The sequence below is a fragment of the Girardinichthys multiradiatus genome, chromosome 13, assembly GCF_021462225.1.
Source record: "Girardinichthys multiradiatus isolate DD_20200921_A chromosome 13, DD_fGirMul_XY1, whole genome shotgun sequence".
Taxonomy (NCBI): domain Eukaryota; kingdom Metazoa; phylum Chordata; class Actinopteri; order Cyprinodontiformes; family Goodeidae; genus Girardinichthys; species Girardinichthys multiradiatus.
Genome location: NC_061806.1, coordinates 39,015,648 through 39,035,628, shown reverse-complemented (window position 1 = coordinate 39,035,628; position 19,981 = coordinate 39,015,648). Strand labels below are relative to the sequence as shown.

General features: G+C 39.6%; 1 protein-coding gene across 2 annotated transcripts in view; it reads right to left on the bottom strand.

Moving 5' to 3' along the window:
• The window catches only part of LOC124879941 (dolichyl-diphosphooligosaccharide--protein glycosyltransferase subunit STT3B), a 195,358-nt gene that overhangs the window by 169,395 nt on the left and 5,982 nt on the right, over nt 1-19,981 (bottom strand). The window contains exon 2 of one of the 2 annotated variants that reach the window (XM_047384803.1): nt 13,494-13,553. The exons of the other annotated variant lie outside the window; for it this stretch is intronic. The gene's annotated coding sequence lies outside the window, so the exon portion shown is untranslated. The remainder of the gene's footprint in view (nt 1-13,493; nt 13,554-19,981) is intronic. 2 annotated transcript variants of the gene reach the window in all.

The window sequence follows — 19,981 nt, the reverse complement described above, 5'->3', positions numbered from 1 at the left end:
ATGATCCACAATTAATTAATTAATATCATCCACCTGTTTTTCATGTAGTTCTGTTCATCTTTGTTGCATTTAGGTCTGTGTTTTCTGTTCCCTCCTTGTTGGGTTGTATGTTGTGATCCTTGGTTCCTGTGTTTCCTTTGTGTTCTGTAAGTGCCTAATTTTTTTCAATAAATGTAACCATCCACCTGCTGATGTGCTGTGGTCCTTCACCACCCCAAACCTTGACAAATACGGTATAACTTTCACACAACGTAAGCTGCAGCTTTGCAGAAAAAACATAATTCCTTGTTGACACAGTATAATGTTGTTGCAACTTCACGGAGTATCTCTGTACTTTTACCGTTAGGCCCTGAAGCTGGGAGAAATCTTATTTTTTCCTCAACTGTGGGACCATTGTGTTTGTAGCAGAAGGTCATTTCTAAACTGAGAGGCGAAGACCACTGCGATCTGTTGCCAGACAGGTGCAAACTCCTCTCAGCTGCAAGTTTCAAGCTTGAACTTATTGTTCTTTCCATCTAAAAAGACAAATGCTTTTTTTTTTTTCAATGCACACAATGCAATTAAAACCTAACTTAAAAAACATTTAATAAAACAACTATTGATCTATAAAACATATATTGGTATCAGGCAGCATGGGATAAATTTTCACTTTTATGCTGATGATACTCAGCTTTACTTATCCATAAATCCTGATGAGCCCAACCAGTTAGATAGACTACAAGCATGTCTTGAAGATATAAAAACTTGGATGACTTTAAATTTTTTGCTTCTAAATTCAGACAAGACAGAAGTTGTCGTCTTTGGACCGGAGTCTTTAAAAAAGAAACTACTTAGTCAATCACTTAACCTGGATGGCATTAAATTGACCTCTGGTAATAAAGTAAAAAACCTTGGTGTTGTTTTTGACCAGGACATGTCATTTAAATCCTATATTAAACAGGTTTCTAGGATTTCCTTCTTTCACCTCCGGAACATTGCCAAAATTAGAAATATCCTATCCAGGAGTGACGCTGAAAAACTAGTCCATGCATTTGTTACTTCAAGGCTGGACTATTGTAATTCTTTACTATCAGGATGTCCACAAAATGCAGTTAAAAGCCTTCAGCTGATTCAAAATGCTGCAGCAAGAGTTCTGATGAAAATTAAAAAGAGATCATATTTGTCCTATTTTAGCTTCCCTTCATTGGCTCCCTGTTAAATCCAGAATAGAATTTAAAATTCTCCTCCTCACATATAAAGCCCTTAATGATCTAGCTCCATCATACATCAGAGATCTGATTGTTCCATATGTTCCTAACAGAGCACTTCGTTCTCAGACTGCAGGTTTACTGGTGGCTCCTAGTCTCTACAAGTAGAATGGGAGGCAGATCCTTTAGTTATCAGGCTCCTCTTCTGTGGAACCAGCTCCCAGTTTTGGTCTCTGAGGCAGACACCCTGTCTACTTTTAAGGCTAGGCTTAAAACTTTCCTTTTTGATAAAGCTTATAGATAGAGTGGCTTAGGTTATCAGGGAGGGAGCCTTCCTCCCTCCTTGTTGGTTGGAGTAAGGGGAGTCCGGTTTAGCCTAAACCAGCTCAGTTATGGTTGAGGTGCAAACACACCCTCCATTTCTGCTACCTGTATGACCCCTTCTCTTTTCCAATGGTTATAATCAGTTTGACAGAGGGAGGTGTCCCAATCCTTGTAGTTTTTAGTATAACAATGACCATCAGTGGGACCCTTTGTGGGGTTCCTTTTGACGACATTGTTGTAAATAAGCGCCGTTTACCTAAATAATCTGAACTGAAACTATCTGTGTAGTTATGCTGCTATAGGCTTAGGCTGCTGGAGGACATAATGACCACTTTCACCCTCTTCGCTACATTCTCACACTACTCTCCAATTTTGCATTATTTGCTGTTATTTCAGCTTTTAGCCTTGTTCTCTCTTTTCTCTTCCTAGAAGCTACACCTGGCCTGACTCTGTGTCTACCTGTGACACCTTTCTGGAGAGGGGAATCATCCGAGCTTCTGCTGGTAACAACTTAATGCTCACCCTCTACCGATGATCCACATAGCCCTGTCTTTTAGTGTTTAACCCTTTCTCTCTCCTAGACATGGCGATTGACTGAGCTTAACTGTAACAAACTCTATGTGCTCTCTTTCAGACTCTAACCTTGAAAACTGGCTCAGAGTTTATCTGTTCTTTCTTTCTAGGTGAAACGACTAAAGGAGCTACATCCATTAACATTTACTTTTCCTTCCCATAGAAAGTACTCCTTCTGTGTTCTTTTTGTGTCTCTGCTCTGTTCTCTCAAACCCCCAGTCGGTCGTGGCAGATGGCTGCTCACACTGAGCCTGGTTCTGCTGGAGATTTCTTCCTGTTAAAAGGGAGTTTTTCCTCTCCACTGTCTCTACATGCTCATCTGGGAGGAGAGAATGCTGCAAGTCACTAACTGGATGCAATCTGCTGGGTTTCCTTAGACAGAAAAACTTTTTATCCAATTTGAATAAATAACTAACTCTGACTGCACTGTTCAATTGTTAGTATCAATTGGAATGTATAAACCTGACTGTTGTGAAGTGCCTTGAGACGACATGTGTTGTGAATTGGCGCTATATAAATAAACTGAATTGAATTGAAATTGAATAGAAGGTATTCAGTAAATAATTCCACTTATTAATAACAAGAACCCTGTTTGTTTACCACCAGTGAGGATGGTCACTATTTGTAAATCATCCTCTCAGCTTGAGGAGAGAAGCTGTTTAACACTCTGGTAGACCTGCTGCAGATGCTCCTGTACCTTCTCCCAGAAGGCGAGAGGCAGAACAAGCTGTGAGAAGGATCGTGACACTCTTTAATGATGGATGTGGCTCTGAAGATACAGTTCTGGTTAGAAATCTTCCTCATAAGATGTTAGAGGGGCACCAATGACTTTGCTGGCCGTTTATACAATGCTGTTGAACTTTTGTCTGTAAGCTTTGCAGCTGTCAACCCAGGATATGAGGATGTAGGTCAAGCAGCAGTAGTAATCACATCAATGGCGCCCTGGGCAGCTCCCTTGCTCTGCCACCGCTCTCAACCAATTAAAATTCAAGAAATTATCTGAGATTCTGGGAGGGACAATATCTGTTGCAGCAAGCAGGTGGTGCTTATAGGGGTTCCAACTCTCCATTGATTGAAACCAATAGAAAACTTGGCTAGGGCACAACTGAAAAAGTGATTTTTTTTCTCTACATTCAGCAAACTCACTATGCCATTTATTAAAACCTACAAGAGTGGTGTCATCTGCATACATGAGGATAGGGTTAATGTCAGTAGTTGCAGCACAGACAAGGGATAACAAATTGAACAGCAGGGTGCTCTAAGCTCTTCTTTTTGTAGAACCTGTGCTAACAGTGTGTTATTGATGTTTGGCTGCTAACTTAAATGTCTGCCACTGCCATGTTAGGTGACCGTTCTAGATTGCCGTGTCCACCTCCAAGAGCCTGAGATTTTCAATCAGTTTTTGTGGCATAACAGTATTTAAAGCTTAGCTGAATCTAAAGACCATAGGCACAGGTGCATGTGGCAACGTAGTATAGTTATTTGCTTTGTAACTTAGATGAAGACATTAAACAGATGTACAATCTGACCTAAAAGTATTTATGCCACACATTGTGTTAAACTCACCAGCCTCATTCCACCTGTTCAAATGCTTGTTATCACAAATTAGCCGATCATGCAGTAGAAGCTCAGTGGATTTAAGCATTAAGACATGGTGAAGACATCTTGGTAAAGTTCAAACTGAGCAGAATAAAGAAGAAAGGGTATTTAAGATACTTTAAGCGTGGAATGGTCACTGCTGCCTGATTTTGACTCAATGACTTTTCAGGCTTACAGAGAATGGCACAAAAAGAGAGAATCTACAGTGGGCGACCGTTGTTATAAATGAAAATGTGTTTTTGATATCAGTCAAGAATTGGCAGTGGGCACTGGTTTGAGATGAAATAAAGTCAACAGTAGCTCAGATAACCACTCATCACAACCAATGTATGCAGAATACCATTTGTAAACAACCAGAATGTTAAACATTGAAGCAAATGGGCTTCAGAAACAGGGGACCACTCTGGATGCCACTCCTGTCAGCTAAAAGCAAGAAACTGAAGCTACAGTTCACACAGGCTCAACAAAAATGGACAATAGAAGATAGGAAAATCTTGTCTGGTACAGTGAGTCTCAATATCAGCTCCAATAATGAGATGGTATGCTCAGATTTTGAATTAAACACCATTATAGTATGGATCCATTTTGCCTTGTACAAACATTTCAGACTGGTGGTGGAAGATTAATGATGTGGCTGCTATTTTCTTGCCACACTTTACTGCCAGCTGAGCATTGTTTAAACACCACAGCCTATCTGAGTACTGTTGCAAACCATGTCTTTTCCTTAAGGAACACAGTGTGCCCATCTTCCAGTTGCTAATTTGAAAGTGGTGGAACAGATGATTCACATCATTAATGTGAAACCGACAGGTTTTCGGCAGCATAAAGCTTAATGCCACCAAGGGTCAAAGTCTCAGAGAAATGTTACATCTTGTTAAATCTTTGATACAAAGACTTAAAGCAGTTCTGAAAGAAAAAGGGGTTCTAATCAGAAACTAGATACTTAACCTTCCCATCAACTCTTAGGAGCCGTTGAGAGTGCATTTGAATCATCTTGTGGACTTTATACTGTTGTCTGTATTCTGGACCTGAACTCCACCCAAACACTGCAGCTTCTGACATTATGTTTGCTGGATTATTGTCTTCTCAATAACTTTGCATTGCACCCCACTAACCACCATCATCCACATATGCAACCCAGAGGGAACCTCATCATATTATTTTAAAAAGAATTATATAAAAGCATATTTTATTATTGTGAGTCCCGGAGGCTTGAAGATTCTCTCACTCTGTTCTGCTGTGATCCAGTTTAAGAGGATGATTAGTCCGGGGAATGCCACTGCACTCACTGATCTGCCAAACAGTCATTAGAAGAAATTAGAGCTCTTGAAGAAAACTGTAAAAATCCCAAAGCATCCAAGTATTATCAACTATTTATTTACTTGTAGTCAACAGAGCTGCATACATGCAGTTTGTTTAAATACTCTCCAAAAACTCATTCTATAAAGTAAAGCTTCAAAGAGCTTTCAATGATATCTTCTGTAATTAGAAAGCGTAATGAAGAGAAAGCATAATGACCTGAGATAACTTCAGCCTGATGGAGAGTTTCTCACTAAGCAGACTGGGTTACCTGTTCAGGCTCATCAGTGGTGCAACATTTCACACTGAGCATGCCTCATTTCCCTAACAGCCGGTCCAGAACACAGAGATAGTTAAATTTACAATACGTGAATCCAGCTAAGTCCCTCTTTACATATTTGCAGGATACTCCACAACTCTGCTCAATGTGTAAATTTTGGCTTTGATGGAGGGTGTGCTGGCAAACGTTCAGACATTTCTGTTCCCGTGGAGTGACAGAACTGTTAATCTCCATCCGCCTTGATCATCTACGGTGCTGCATTATTCGGGTATTCATATGCAAAATGCACAGTCGAGCTAGCAGACTACATCTTTAAAGTAATTTGTTTGTTGTGATGGAATATGAGATAGCACAATAAGCCTCTGTGTTTTGGTACATAATGAGGCATGATCTATCATCCCAGAGATCACAGAAGTTTTGCTCATTTTATAAAAGCTGTGCCCGTCTCAAGATGCTTTTGCATTCATTGGATTCCTCTGTCATTTTTCAAAGCGTAAAGGAAGCAATTTCTAATTCAAAGGATGTGAACTGTCGAGGCAGTGACAGTGTTCAATTGAAAATATTTTTTCATACGTTTTCTGATGAGGATAATACCTAAATCTACCAGACAGCCAGAAATGCTATGATGAAAGCATTGACAATGAGCTTATTTTATTCTTATTAAAAATGTCTCTGTAGTTGTGCAACTAGTGAAATGTAAACAAAGTCCATCATTTTAACATCTATTAAAACTTACAATGCCTTACAAAAGTATCCACACCCCTCAAACCTTATCACATTCGGTGTCGTATCATGTTCTCGAATTTGACTAGGCCATTCTAACACATGAATATGCTTTTATTTAAACCATTCCGCTGTAACTAGCTGGATGTCTAGGATTGTGTTGCTAAAGGGGGGCTCCGCCTTATTTTCAAGTCTTTTGCAGGTTTTCTTTGGGGATTTCCCCTTATTCAGTTTCATTTACCTTCCCATCAACTCTTAGGAGCTACCATGTCAAGGTTGAAATAAACCAACCCCACAGCATGATGCTGCCACCACAAATGTTCAACGTTTAAGGTGATGTGCAGTGTTAGTTTTCTGCTACAGTATTTGGCATGGAGGTCAAAATGTTTTAGTTTGGTTTCACCTCGCTCTCACCAGCTTCCATGTTCATTCTGAAGAAAAGCAATTCCACATCATTTTGCAGCCACCACCATGCTTCACGATGGGGATGGTGTATTTACAGTTGACCTCTAGTGTCAGTTTACTGCCACACAGGATTTTGCATGTAGGAAGAAAAGTGAAATTTTGGTTTCATCTGACCAGAGAACTTTGTTCCAAATGGTTGAAGTGTGCCCGTCGTAGCTTGTGGCAAACTGCAAACAGGACTTTTTAAGGCATTCATCTCACCACACTTCCCCAAAGCAAAGAGTTGTGGAGCGCATTACCAATTTTTATCCTAGAATCTCCCACCTAAGGTATGAATCTCTCCAGCTCCCCCAGAGTTACCATAAGATTCTTGATTGTGTCTCCTACTCACTCATTGCTCAACCTGTTAGTCTAAGTGGACTCAAGTGGCTAAGTACAGGTCCTTCTCAAAATATTAGCATATTGTGATAAAGTTAATTATTTTCCATAATGTCATGATGAAAATTTAACATTCATATATTTTAGATTCATTGCACACTAACTGAAATATTTCAGGTCTTTTATTGTCTTAATACGGATGATTTTGGCATACAGCTCATGAAAACCCAAAATTCCTATCTCACAAAATTAGCATATTTCATCTGACCAATAAAAGAAAAGTGTTTTTAATACAAAAAACATCAACCTTCAAATAATCATGTACAGTTATGCACTCAATACTTGGTCGGGAATCCTTTTGCAGAAATGACTGCTTCAATGCGGCGTGGCATGGAGGCAATCAGCCTGTGGCACTGCTAAGGTCTTATGGAGGCCCAGGATGCTTCGATAGCGGCCTTTAGCTCATCCAGAGTTTTGGGTCTTGAGTCTCTCAACGTTCTCTTCACAATATCCCTCAGATTCTCTATGGGGTTCAGGTCAGGAGAGTTGGCAGGCCAATTGAGCACAGTGATACCATGGTCAGTAAACCATTTACCAGTGGTTTTGGCACTGTGAGCAGGTGCCAGGTCGTGCTGAAAAATGAAATCTTCATCTCCATAAAGCTTTTCAGCAGATGGAAACATGAAGTGCTCCAAAATCTCCTGATAGCTAGCTGCATTGACCCTGCCCTTGATAAAACACAGTGGACCAACACCAGCAGCTGACACGGCCCCCCAGACCATCACTGACTGTGGGTACTTGACACTGGACTTCTGGCATTTTGGCATTTCCTTCTCCCCAGTCTTCCTCCAGACTCTGGCACCTTGATTTCCGAATGACATGCAGAATTTGCTTTCACCCGAAAAAAGTGCTTTGGACTACTGAGCAACAGTCCAGTGCTGCTTCTCTGTAGCCCAGGTCAGGCGCTTCTGCCGCTGTTTCTGGTTCAAAAGTGGCTTGACCTGGGGAATGCGGCACCTGTAGACCATTTCCTGCACACGCCTGTGCACGGTGGCTGTGGATGTTTCTACTCCAGACTCAGTCCACTGCTTCCGCAGGTCCCCCAAGGTCTGGAATCGGCCCTTCTCCACAATCTTCCTCAGGGTCCGGTCACCTCTTCTCGTTGTGCAGCGTTTTCTGCCACACTTTTTCCTTCCCACAGACTTCCCACTGAGGTGCCTTGATACAGCACTCTGGGAACAGCCTATTCATTCAGAAATGTCTTTCTGTGTCTTACCCCCTTGCTTGAGAGTGTCAATAGTGGCCTTCTGGACAGCAGTCAGGTCGGCAGTCTTACCCATGATTGGGGTTTTGAGTGATGAACCAGGCTGGGAGTTTTAAAGGCCTTAGGAATCTTTTGCAGGTGTTTAGAGTTAACTCGTTGATTCAGATGATTAGGTTCATAGCTCGTTTAGAGACCCTTTTAATGATATGCTAATTTTGTGAGATAGGAATTTTGGGTTTTCATGAGCTGTATGCCAAAATCATCCGTATTAAGACAATAAAAGACCTGAAATATTTCAGTTAGTGTGCAATGAATCTAAAATATATGAATGTTAAATTTTCATCATGACATTATGGAAAATAATGAACTTTATCACAATATGCTAATATTTTGAGAAGGACCTGTAAGTGTGTGTTATATCCAGAGCTGTGTTCAGCTTGGTGTCTTTGTGCTTCTGTGATAACCCCTCTCTCTGCAGGGTGTGACCAGTAGGTGAAGTCACTACAACTACAGCTCATTAAGGCTCATCAGGAGGAGCTTAAAGGGTTTCCGTGTCGACATGAGTGATAATCAGACCCTTTATCTCTGTGTTTTGCTTTTCCTGAGTATCTTGACTTACCTCTTGCTATTTTCCCCTTGACAGAAAACATTTTTTACAAAGAGGCTTAGTTCCTGGAGTTCATTGCTCTTCTGGGTTTTTCGGCCAAATCTCCAGACCGTTACTCTGGCTACTCTTCTAGAACTTACGGCTGGGATTTTTCCAGCAACCATCCGCTGTACTCACTTGCCTGTCCACCTTCCAATGTCATCACCTGACCTCACCACTGCCATAAACCTGCGGAAGGATTCAAAGAAATAATCACTACTAACACTATTCACCAAACACCTACCACCCTCAGCTTCTGTGAACATATTCACCGCCTTCTGGGAGGAGTCCACTGTCCAACAACCAGTAAGAACTTTTCCTCATCTACAAAAGTTTGAATATCGCAGAAAAATTTAAAATCTTTTGTCACCAATTTCAGAAATTGAAACTGTATAGATTTATTACACAGTATCAAATATTTCAAGCATTTATTCCATGTAAGTTTGAGGATTATGGCTTACAGGTAATGAAAACCCAAAGTTCACTGTTTCTGAAACTTAGAATATTGTGAAAAAGAAAAATATTGGAAACCTAATGTGTCACACCCTAATGAGCCAATTAATTGGAAATGCCTGCAAAGGTTTCCTCAGTCTCTAAATGGTCTCTTCTTCCTGACCCGTCTGCTGTGTTCCTTGGTTTTGTTCTCTCTTCTCTGCAGCCTTCACAGAACAGCTGGATTTATACTGAGAATCAATTACACATTGGTATGCTTCATTTTGCATTTAGGTGACCTCTAAAGGCTATAATGTTTACTGGATTTTATTTAGGGTAATCAGAGTAAAGGGATCTGAATTCAAATGCATATTACATTTCTCAAACATTAATTTGTGACCAATGACCACAGGAGACATGTCCCAGATAAGCAGGTATAGACACTGGATGGATAGTAGTAAAACAATTACTTTATATTTATGATTTACTTTGGGTTCTATAAAAAAAATTCCCAAAAATACATACATGTCGGCACGGTGCTGATGGTGTATGGGTTAAGCGCGACCATATACGGAGGCTACAGTCCTCAAAGCGGCCGTACCGGGTTCGAGTCCTGGACCTGGCATTTGCCGAATGTTTCCCCCTCTCTCTACCCCTCTTTCCTTTCTGCCTACTGTCAAAAAATAAAAATAAAAGGCCACTAATGCCGAACCCCCCCCCCCCCCCCCCCCCCCAAACAAAAACCATACATGTGGTTAAAATGCTGAACATTTTAAAGACTTATGAATAGTTTACAAAGTGTATGGAAAAATTCGTGATTAGGAGACTTTACAATACAAATATGAAAATCAAATTTTGGCATTATTTCTTGGAGAACAACATTCAGAAATATATATAAACAGACATTTTCGGAAAACATTCAGAAATCCTTTTGATCTGTCGACACTGCTGAAAACTCCAACAGCATTGCCTAAAATCCTGTTGGCACGCTCTGCAAAAAGGTACATAAAAGAGCGAGAGATGGTGATGGCTAAGGAAAACATAAGATGGCATGAAGCCTGAACTGTCTGCAGGCAGAGTGTCAATCAAGGAAACTGCCTCTTATTTCTGCCTTTTCAGAATAACAGCTGCTTCATCAACATTTCTCTGGCTTTGGTATGGTTTCAGCAGTACAAATGTCCATTGAGGCATTTGCCGTTCAGATATTGGAAATGTGATGTGCAACTTGGTTGAAAATCCCTGCTGGCGAGAAAAAAATATTGACTTGTGCTGAAAGTAGACAAGCCTCTCGATTTTCCAACTGTCTCTGCTCGAGAAATGATCTTTCTGCCACTTTCTTGAGTGACCAACATGAGATTTCTCAGTTCACAAGTTTGGTTTTCTGATATTACTTCAACAACTGCGATGAAACGTCTGAGGCAAAATTAAAGCTGCTGCACTCAATGCAAGTGGAGCAGACACATGAGATGAGCTTTTGAAGGATTTCTGTACTTTTTGGACATGAACGTACAACTTCAAATGTGTCTATAAGTAATTTGGCTGCAGCATGAAATCTAAACTAAAGATAATGTAACACTTCAAAAAAAAATGTGTTTAGGTGGATATATTACAAAAACAGCAGGTTGATTTTTTGTCTGTTCAAATAAAAAATAATTTCCAGTTTTGTTTGATCATTGCTTTTTATTTTTTATGTTTGGATCAGGATATTTTTGTAACTGAAATGAATTGCCTCATGTTTTAACATCACACTGCAAGGCTTTTCCATGGATTGCTGTATTTTTAAATTGAAATGAGATGAGGAAATTCAGCATCCCAGGAGATTTTCCTCCTCAGACATTCTTCTCTGTTTTAGTGATCAGATTTTGATTTGACAAGTCTTGACTGCAGGCAGGTCAGTTTATTACCCTAGTGTTTATTTTAGGACATGCTGTTGCAGGACAAGCTGTGCACCAGCTGCAGAACATCAAAACCCATCAGGCTAAGTTCAGGGATCCCCCAAGGGTGTGCACTAAGCCCACTAATGCAGAGTATGAATCAAACCTCATCATCAAATTCACTTATGACAAAACAAAAGAGACGGCTGTTGATCTGTGGAAAAGGCCTTCCAACCACCACCCCCTGTTCATTTGTGGGTCTGAGAAGGAGAGAGTCAGAATCACAGTGTGAAGCCAAATTCTTTAGTTCACCACATTTGACCAAGGTCTGGTTTCTGTCTGACCTGTGGAATCAAGAAATCCCTAAAATAAAACCTGTCTGAAAGCATGATGTAGGCTAAAAGGTCTCAAATGTCAACACATCATCCCCAGATTTAAGGAAATTCAGAAACAGATGAGGAACAAAGTTATTGACCTCCATTGGTGTAGGAAGGGAAACTAAGCCATTTCTAAGGTGTTGGGACTCCAGCGAACCACAATGAAAACCACTGTTGGAGGAAACATAGTGAAACTTCCCAGAAGGGACATAGCTGCCAAAATTACTCTTGAAAACCAGACTTCACTTTTCTCAGTTAAGATCAGTGTTCATTACCCAAAAATGAAAGTCTGGGCAAAATGGCCTCTATAGATAACCAAAAATAACACCCAAAAAGGCCCATCTCACATTTACTAAAAAAACATCTGAATGATCCCCAAAATAAAATATTCTCCAGACTGAAAGGTGTGTGTCCAATTACATCTGGTTTGGTCAAACTAAAGTCCTTTAAGGAAAGGAACATCAAACGTCCGGGGCAGTTTTGCTGCTTCAGGACCTGCATGACTTGCTGTGGCTAATGGAACAAAGACTTCTGCTCCACAGCAGGAAATCCTGAAGGAGAATATCCTGCCATCAGTTCGTGACCTTAAGACCAAACACACCCAAATGTGTTCGGTCTTCACTGGTTGATTTGGCACAACCAGTTATGAGGTTTTGAGGGCAATTACGTTTCACATTGATTTTGATAGCTTTTAACTTTCAAAAAAATTAAATCTGGAAAATGCATTTTGTTATCTGGTTATCATTGTCTAATACTAATTAGTTTTATGTTACATTTAAATAATACAAAAAACCAAACCAAAAGAATTCTGTAAAGGGGTAAGTACTTTTTACAGGACTACGTATGTTGTGCCGTCAAATCCATTGCAATACTATTTACTCTGTTGTACTTCTTACATGCACCTTGAGTCCACACAATATTTCCCATGTTTGGTAGAATGATAAGAAAGTCGAGTTATACTGTTGCATTTTTTAATGATTTAACTGAGATAAAACAAAGCTTTATAATAAACGACTTGGCCTAAACAGCAGTATATATAGGCTATAATTTTACTCTGCATTAACAGTGTTGACTGTCATTCTTGAATACTAATGCAAATTCTAATAAGCCAATTGTTCTCTTTTCCTTTTAGGCCTGGAGGGTTGAACTTCTTTCATTTCTAAAAAATAATGAAAAAAATTTCATTAACTACTTTCCTTTCAGCCTTTGCTTCAGTCCACCTTAAATGTTGGCCCAGAAAAGCCAGCTGCATGGCTTACTCAGTTTTATCTTTGTACTTCTCTTTTCATGACAAACATTTTAAGCTACACATTTGGAAGTGAACCGTGGTCCCCAATGGTGGTTATTAAAAGATTTTATTTGCTTTGATTTTTATGAAATCTTTTCTTATACTTAACTCAGCCTAAGGGTTTGTAGACAACACATAATCAATGTTTCCTTTTTGTCCCGTTGAGCTTTTTAAGAATGCTGCAAATCTTTGAATGATAAATCTCCCTACTTCTTTGCTATATTAAAACAAAAAGTGATATTGAACCTTTTGTCCACACAAGTCTCCCACAAAAGGAAGACACTTTCTCACCCTGTTACTAACCTCCCGATAAATAATCTTGTTAGATCTATTATATTCCACATTATGCATTAAGCATTGATACTACTACTTTTTAACATCACATCCAAAGTCAGGTTTTGTTTTATTTATTGATTGTTCTCCTTATTTTGACAAATTTGACATTTTTGTGATGCCTTTCCACCATATTAACACTAACCTGAATTTTCTGCTCCTTTGCTTTAATGCTCTTTTGCACATTGTGCAGATATTTTACATCACAAACCAGCTCAGGTATATTTATTTTACCGAAGCGCTCTCTCCAAAGGCCGTTCAATACCAGGCGGCTTCTTATTTAGAAGTATACACCTCTGTGCCCAGTCTTGACCCAATCGATTTTTCTCCTGGTTGCCCTCAATTGGCCATCCGACAGAGCTCTATTCCCACCTTTCATATAAAGTTAAACTTAGCTGGCCTTTTCAGTGGCAACAGAAGAGATGGGATGAGAAGGGGGAAGTGATAGTTGTAGAATAAACCAAAAAATATGAAATAATTTCACTTCTTAGCTTTTCTGTGTTCTGTTTACCTCGGAAGTCAGAAGCATGATCTGGAAATCGAGTCACATCCAAACCCAACTGTGTTCCAACTGCAAGTTAAAAACAGAAGCGAATTTTAGCAGTTTAAACTAAAAATGCTTTTCTCTGCATTAAAATACCATGGCAACATGCACAAACTTGCAAATTGATCGTATCCTAGTTCTATTTGGTACTGAAATCATTTATAGTAACCTCTGACTTTCCAAGTCAGAAGCCGCAATGCATACTGGTGGCAGTTGTACTGATTATTCGACAGATTAGATGGAATAAAATAAAAAGGAAAGCTGATGCAGTCAACATGAGGCTTTCAAACTTAAGAACACAGTATCAACTGCTAAGCATGGTGGTGGCACATTCATGCTATGGAGCAATTTTGCTGTCAGTGGTACTTGTACATTGGACGAGCTTAGGCTTTCAAACTTAGGAAGCGTGTATCAAACGCAAAGCAGGGTGGTGGGTGCATCATATTGTGGGTATGCATTGGTGCCAGTCAAACTGGTGTATTGCAAATAATGATGTGCTCAAGAAGTCCAGGTGAGGCTTTCTAAATAAGAAGCCTGTACCAACTATCACGCAAGGTGGTGGCACCATCATGCTGTGGGACGGTATTCTACTAACTCAACAGTGAGACAATTGAATCAGGGCACAATTGGGGTCTTCCAATTGGACAATGGTCCCAAACACACTTCAGAATTGGCTTTGGAATTGATAAAGAAGCTTACGTTTTTGGAATGCTCTGGCCTCGGCCATATGGAAAACATTTAGCAGAATGCTCAAAAGCCAGGATAACAACCCGTTTAAAGTAACTCTACCAGTTTTGCAACCAGTCAAAGAAGCAACCATAATGATGCCAGAAATGTGGTGGGGGTGAACTTAAAAGATATTTAACCAAATATTAGAGGTGGTGTGTCCTGAATGGATAGTTTTTGACTAGTGTGGATTAAAAAAGGAATCCACAATAAATTAACTGAATTTTTATGTTGTATGATCATGAAAAAGTAAAGTTGAAATAAATCATTAAAAGTTCCATATTAAAATACCATTTATGCCTGTATATAAGCGTCTCACTGGAGCTGTATTTCTACCTGTTTCTCAGCCTAAGGCTACAGACATGCTGCATCTTTATTTATAATCCAGATATAAATAGATATGTATAAGTACTAAACCCTCATCACATAAATCAAAAAGCATACAGGAGATCGAACAGACTGGCACTGCCTTTTTCTGCTCAAATAAAAAAATTCCAGGTTTTTTTTTTAGAAGAAAATTGCAACATAAACGGAAAACACTGTGAGAAATAAACAATGAGTTCTTCCAGGAGAAACACCTTCATATCTAACATAATGCCATTTGTGACACAGCCGTGTTTGTCCTTTTTTTCCATTAAGCACTCTGAGAAGCTTATAGCTGTGAACATAATGACCCAATAGTTCATTCAGGCATGAAAGAAATTAAAGTAGGATCTGAACCATCAAGCCTATTGCCATGAAACAGAACTATCTGAGAGGACAGCAGGGGTAATGGCTCCTGATGCTCCCGCAGCCTCATCTCTTCATCTCTCCATCTCTCTGCCTGCTGCTCTTATCTTGGCAGGCACATCATCCCTCTGGACAATTGCAGCGTACAATTTGCAGCTCAAAGCCTGAAATTTTGCTCAAGAAAAGCGTCTCCTGCTGCTGCCGCTGTTGATGGCAATTTCAAAGTTGTGCATCTTGAAAAAGAAAAACCCCCAAACCTGCATGGCAATATGTCAGGTAAGAATCTGAATCACACGAGTTAGAGTGGAAATACAGTAGATCTTTAAATGGCTGAGATGCTGGTGGGGGTTGGAGGGAAGGGGGGGGGGGGGGGGTGTTCTGATGTAACCAGGACCCAGAAACCTGAGAGAAGACCTCGTCATCTCCTTTACTGGAGCCTAAAATATTGTTTATAGGTTTTATCAACCAACGCAATCCGCCAGCAGATTTGATTGATGCACGAGGCCTCACCATGGCAACCTGCATGCTGGCAGGATGAGTGACTTTGGCAGAAAAGCATCTCCTTCTGGATCATCAGGACCACCTAATGGCTGTGTGAGTGTTTGCCTCTATGCGAGCACATAGGAGCAGAGACGGGTCGGGTTTTTTTCTTGGCTAACTGCTCGAGTGCCGCCCACTCGAAGGGTTAATCAGGTTTGGCAGTGTGAAGCTGACAAGGATTCATATTGTTCCACAGGAATGGAATCTGAGCAACATTAAGCTGAAAATGTCTGAAGGCTAAAGCTTACAATATCTGATGCATTTTGACAGATTAGTGATGATTAAAAGCAAAAAAATAGAGTGATTGATAATTCACAAGTGCATCTCAATAAACAACATACGAAAAGTGAATCACGTACTTCTGTTCAAAGAGTGAAACACAAAGGTTTATTACACACAGTGACATAGCTTAAGTGTCCATTTTGTTAATTTTAGTTGTTGTGGTTCCTCTGCTGAGGTGTTAAAGAATCTCAGGGTGCTTTTATAGCAGCCTTCAATGTGTCTGCAACGTTTGCTCAGGTCTCTCATTTTTCTCTTGACAACACTCCATAGATTTCCTGTGGGGTTGAGGTCAGGCCTTTATTCTTGCCAATCAAATGCAGTAACAGTAACATGATGGTCATTAAAGCAGGTATTGGTACTTTTTGCAGGGTGGTGCCAAGTCCTACCGGGGGAAAAACAGCCAAGAGAGAGAAAAATGAGGTGCCCTAACTTTTCCACTGACTATTGACTTGATGAAAACACAGTGGACCAACACCAGCAGATGACATACATTCCTAAATCATCAGACTGTGGAAACTTCCTAGTGGACCCCCTTTTAATTCTGTGCCTCTTCTCTCTTCCTCCAGACCCAAAGATTTAGATTTTCATGAAATTCAAACTTCTGTTCTAATCTGAAGAGGATATAAGACTACTAAGCAACATCCCAGTCCTTTTATCCTGTGCCCAGGCAAGATACTTTCTGATGCCATCTTATGTTCAGGAGCAGTTTAACATAAGAAATGTGACACGTGCAGCCTATGTCCCAGATATGTCTGTGTGTTGTGGCTATTAAAGCACAGAGTCCAGCTGCAGCCCATTCTGTTTGAAAGTCCCAGAAAACGCTTACATTTTGCTTCACAATCCTCTCAAGCCTTTTCACCCACACTTGTCCTTCCACTAAACTTTCCATTGCACAGGCTTAGATAAAACACTGAAGATTCTGTTTCTTTAGCAGAGACCTTTTGTCTGCAGGACAGCTGTCAAGTTAGCAGCATTTGACCTGATTGTATAAGTCATAACCTACCCTTCTGTCTTAATAATCCTTTTTAATTTGTCAGTCATTTTCTACCGCTTATTCCATAGTGGGTCGCGGGGAAGCTGGTGCCTATCTCCAGCAGTCTATGGGCGAGAGGTGGAGTACACCCTGGACAGATTGCCAGTCAATCACAGGGCAACACACAAACAACGATACACACTCATTCACACACACACCTAAGGGCAATTTAGAGTGACCAATTAACCTAACTGGCATGTCTTTGGACTGTGGGAGGAAGCCGGAGTACCCGGTGAGAACCCACGCATGCACGGGGAGAACATGCAAACTCCATGCAGAAAGACCCCCGGCCGGGATTTGAATCCAGGACCTTCTTGCTGCAAGGCAACAGTGCTACCAACTGCACCAACGTGCACTGTGAAGTTTTCATACCCCTTTAAATGTTTTCAAGAAGACAGCCCCCTTTTTAATTTGTCATATATGATTTTGTTATTTTAGAGAATTAGAATTTTGTTTTCATTAGTCCTGAGCCATAATTATCAAAATTAACAAAAATAAACAGTAAAAAAAAAAAAAATTACTCTATATTGATATATTGAAATGCATCTGTAGCTTTGGCCAATCAGATCTTGGTGTTCAACTCGTAGCATAAATGTTAGCTCTGTAGATCATGCACTTCCCAACCAGCTAGCTGAAGAAGACACCACAGGCAACACGTTTTGTATACAGCATCTAGTAGAGCCACTACGCCCTCTTCTGGCTAGAGTACTAACTGCAGGCAGATTTGGGTGCATCTGATTTCTCTGTAGCCTTCATTAAATCAACATCACAGGAAATAATTTCCATTGATCGACCATGTGTTGCTTTTTGTTACCACAAATTGCATCGTTTTTAGTACATTTAATTGAATTATGCAGGAATGTTGGACACATGCAGAGTTCAATTTGTAAGCTTTTTACGGTTTCTCCATACTGTTACCAAACTGCAGCTAGGAATATACTCCTCTCTTTTAAGTCAGTGTAAAGTAAGTTTTCCACAGGGTACCTGGAGGCTTTTTCTGTTATCTTCATCTCCCCAGTGGGAGCCTCTTTGCCATATGAAAACTTAGTTTTTCTCATAATTCTTAACCATCAAATCTCTTTGACTCTCCTATGGTAATCCACTTATAATGCAAAGATTATACACCATCCATCATCAGCTTACATATAAAAACGTCAGCAGCGTCTGTGGTGTATATTTGGTGCAACCCACGCAATGAATGCCTGTGGCAGAGTTTATGTAAATAGAGCATTTGAACTGTGGGAAGGGGCAATCAAAGAAACTCCCTGTGAGACAGCAACTCAGCTCACTGAAGCTGAAAAAAAGAGAAAACTTTCCAACTGTTCCCAAGTGCATTTTTTTACACCGTTGGTGGATTTTCAACCTTCAAGAATGCCGCCTTCATTCAGATGCTTTGTATCAAACAAAGAACCTTTTGATAGCAGAATCAGTCTTGGAAAGTAAAGCTTTGAAAAGAGAAAAAAGCATTCAGTAGTGTGCAAGTCTAGAGCGATGCCTTATTTCTCTAAACTTTCTTTCTAAACCAGGCTTTCCTCTGATCTCTTCCAGTGGCCTTATTGAAGAGTTCCTCAGGCTTCCTTGACATTTTTGAAGATTTCCTTTGGTCTTAACTTACTTTTATACCCAAAACCATTTACAGGGGAATGTTTTTGTTTTTAAAATTAAATCTGGTTAAATAATTATTTGGGAGTAAAACAATGCTGCAAAACACAAAGGATGGACCAGTGTTGTACCTGTCACAAAGACACAAACGGCTTCTTTTGAAAGAAAGCTGAAAACGTGGCATATAAGATGCATCTCGCAAGATCTCTGTCAGGTCTTTATTGAATGTTATCCTATTTTCTTAATCCTATAAATGCCAAAATGTGTTAATTTTGACATCCACATTTCTGGGATCACGTCTCTTTAACAAAGTTGGCCCTTTCCTTAAAATAACAATCAAATTATGTCAAACCCTATATGTGTCTCATGCCCTCTGTTGGAGGATGTAAGTGGGGAGTGCTTGTATTGTACAAAAATCCAAGATGACTAAATGCACCTTCAAGGACACTGTTGTGACGGCTGGTGTCCTGCAAGGTTTAGATAAATTTCTACGTCAACACCCCAGAATGAAAAAATTAATTAATTAGCAGACGACATGCTGAGGAGGTAATTCAGCCATTTGCTTCAGGTTTATTGGACCAGGGACATATTGCGAAGTTGCAGAGCCATTTACGTAGAAGACGCCGAGCTAGTTTTCTTAAATACATCACAATATTATACTAATAAATCATTTATTGACCATCTATAGTAGACAAATGTCAAATTCAAATAATATTTCTTGTGTATATAAAGTTTAAATGTATTGGAGTTTTTACTTTAGTATTAATGGACAAAATAAGCCATGAAATCCTCTAAAAACAACTTGTTTACTAAACCATAAAATATACCTATATACCTGAAGTATCACAGCAGATATTCTTTAGTATTTAAAAGACAAAGCAATTTTTTTTTTGTATAGCACATTTCAGCAACAAGACAATTCAAAGTGCTCTACATGATGAAAGGACATCGCAGTTACCAAAAAAACCAAAAAAAAGTACATTGCAGTAGCATGATAAAAGAAAGTAAAGAAAAGTCTCAAATTAATGAAGGCACTCAATGTTTTTAGGCCTATATGTTCTTAACATGCAGTCAGTATGAAGCATTTAATATTGTTTTTCTTGTTTGACTTTTTAAAAATGTTTTAAAAATAGTAACTTTCTTAGTTAACAAGGTCTTTATAGTACATTCAAAACTGCTTCTTAGATGGTGTGTGGAGCCATCTTGAATGCTTAAACACATGGCGCAGGTCACTTGTAGTACTTAGAGCTTCCAACAGAGGGCATAAGACAATTATGGGATGTAATACAGCAGATTTTCGAGGAAAATACGTACTTTATGTTACCATTTCCAGTACGCCCCTATTAAAAAGTATAATTTCTAAAACAATCAGTTATTTTAACAGAAACTTCTCAAATCTTGCAAATATAGGACTTTAAAAAGCTCCAGTTAGAAGTCAACTTAGAAGTGTACTGCCATCTTGGTTTTTTAACAACAACTAACACTTGCCCACTGTAGTACTCAGATTCTCCAGAGGGCAGAAAACAAGTTTATGATTAAGACA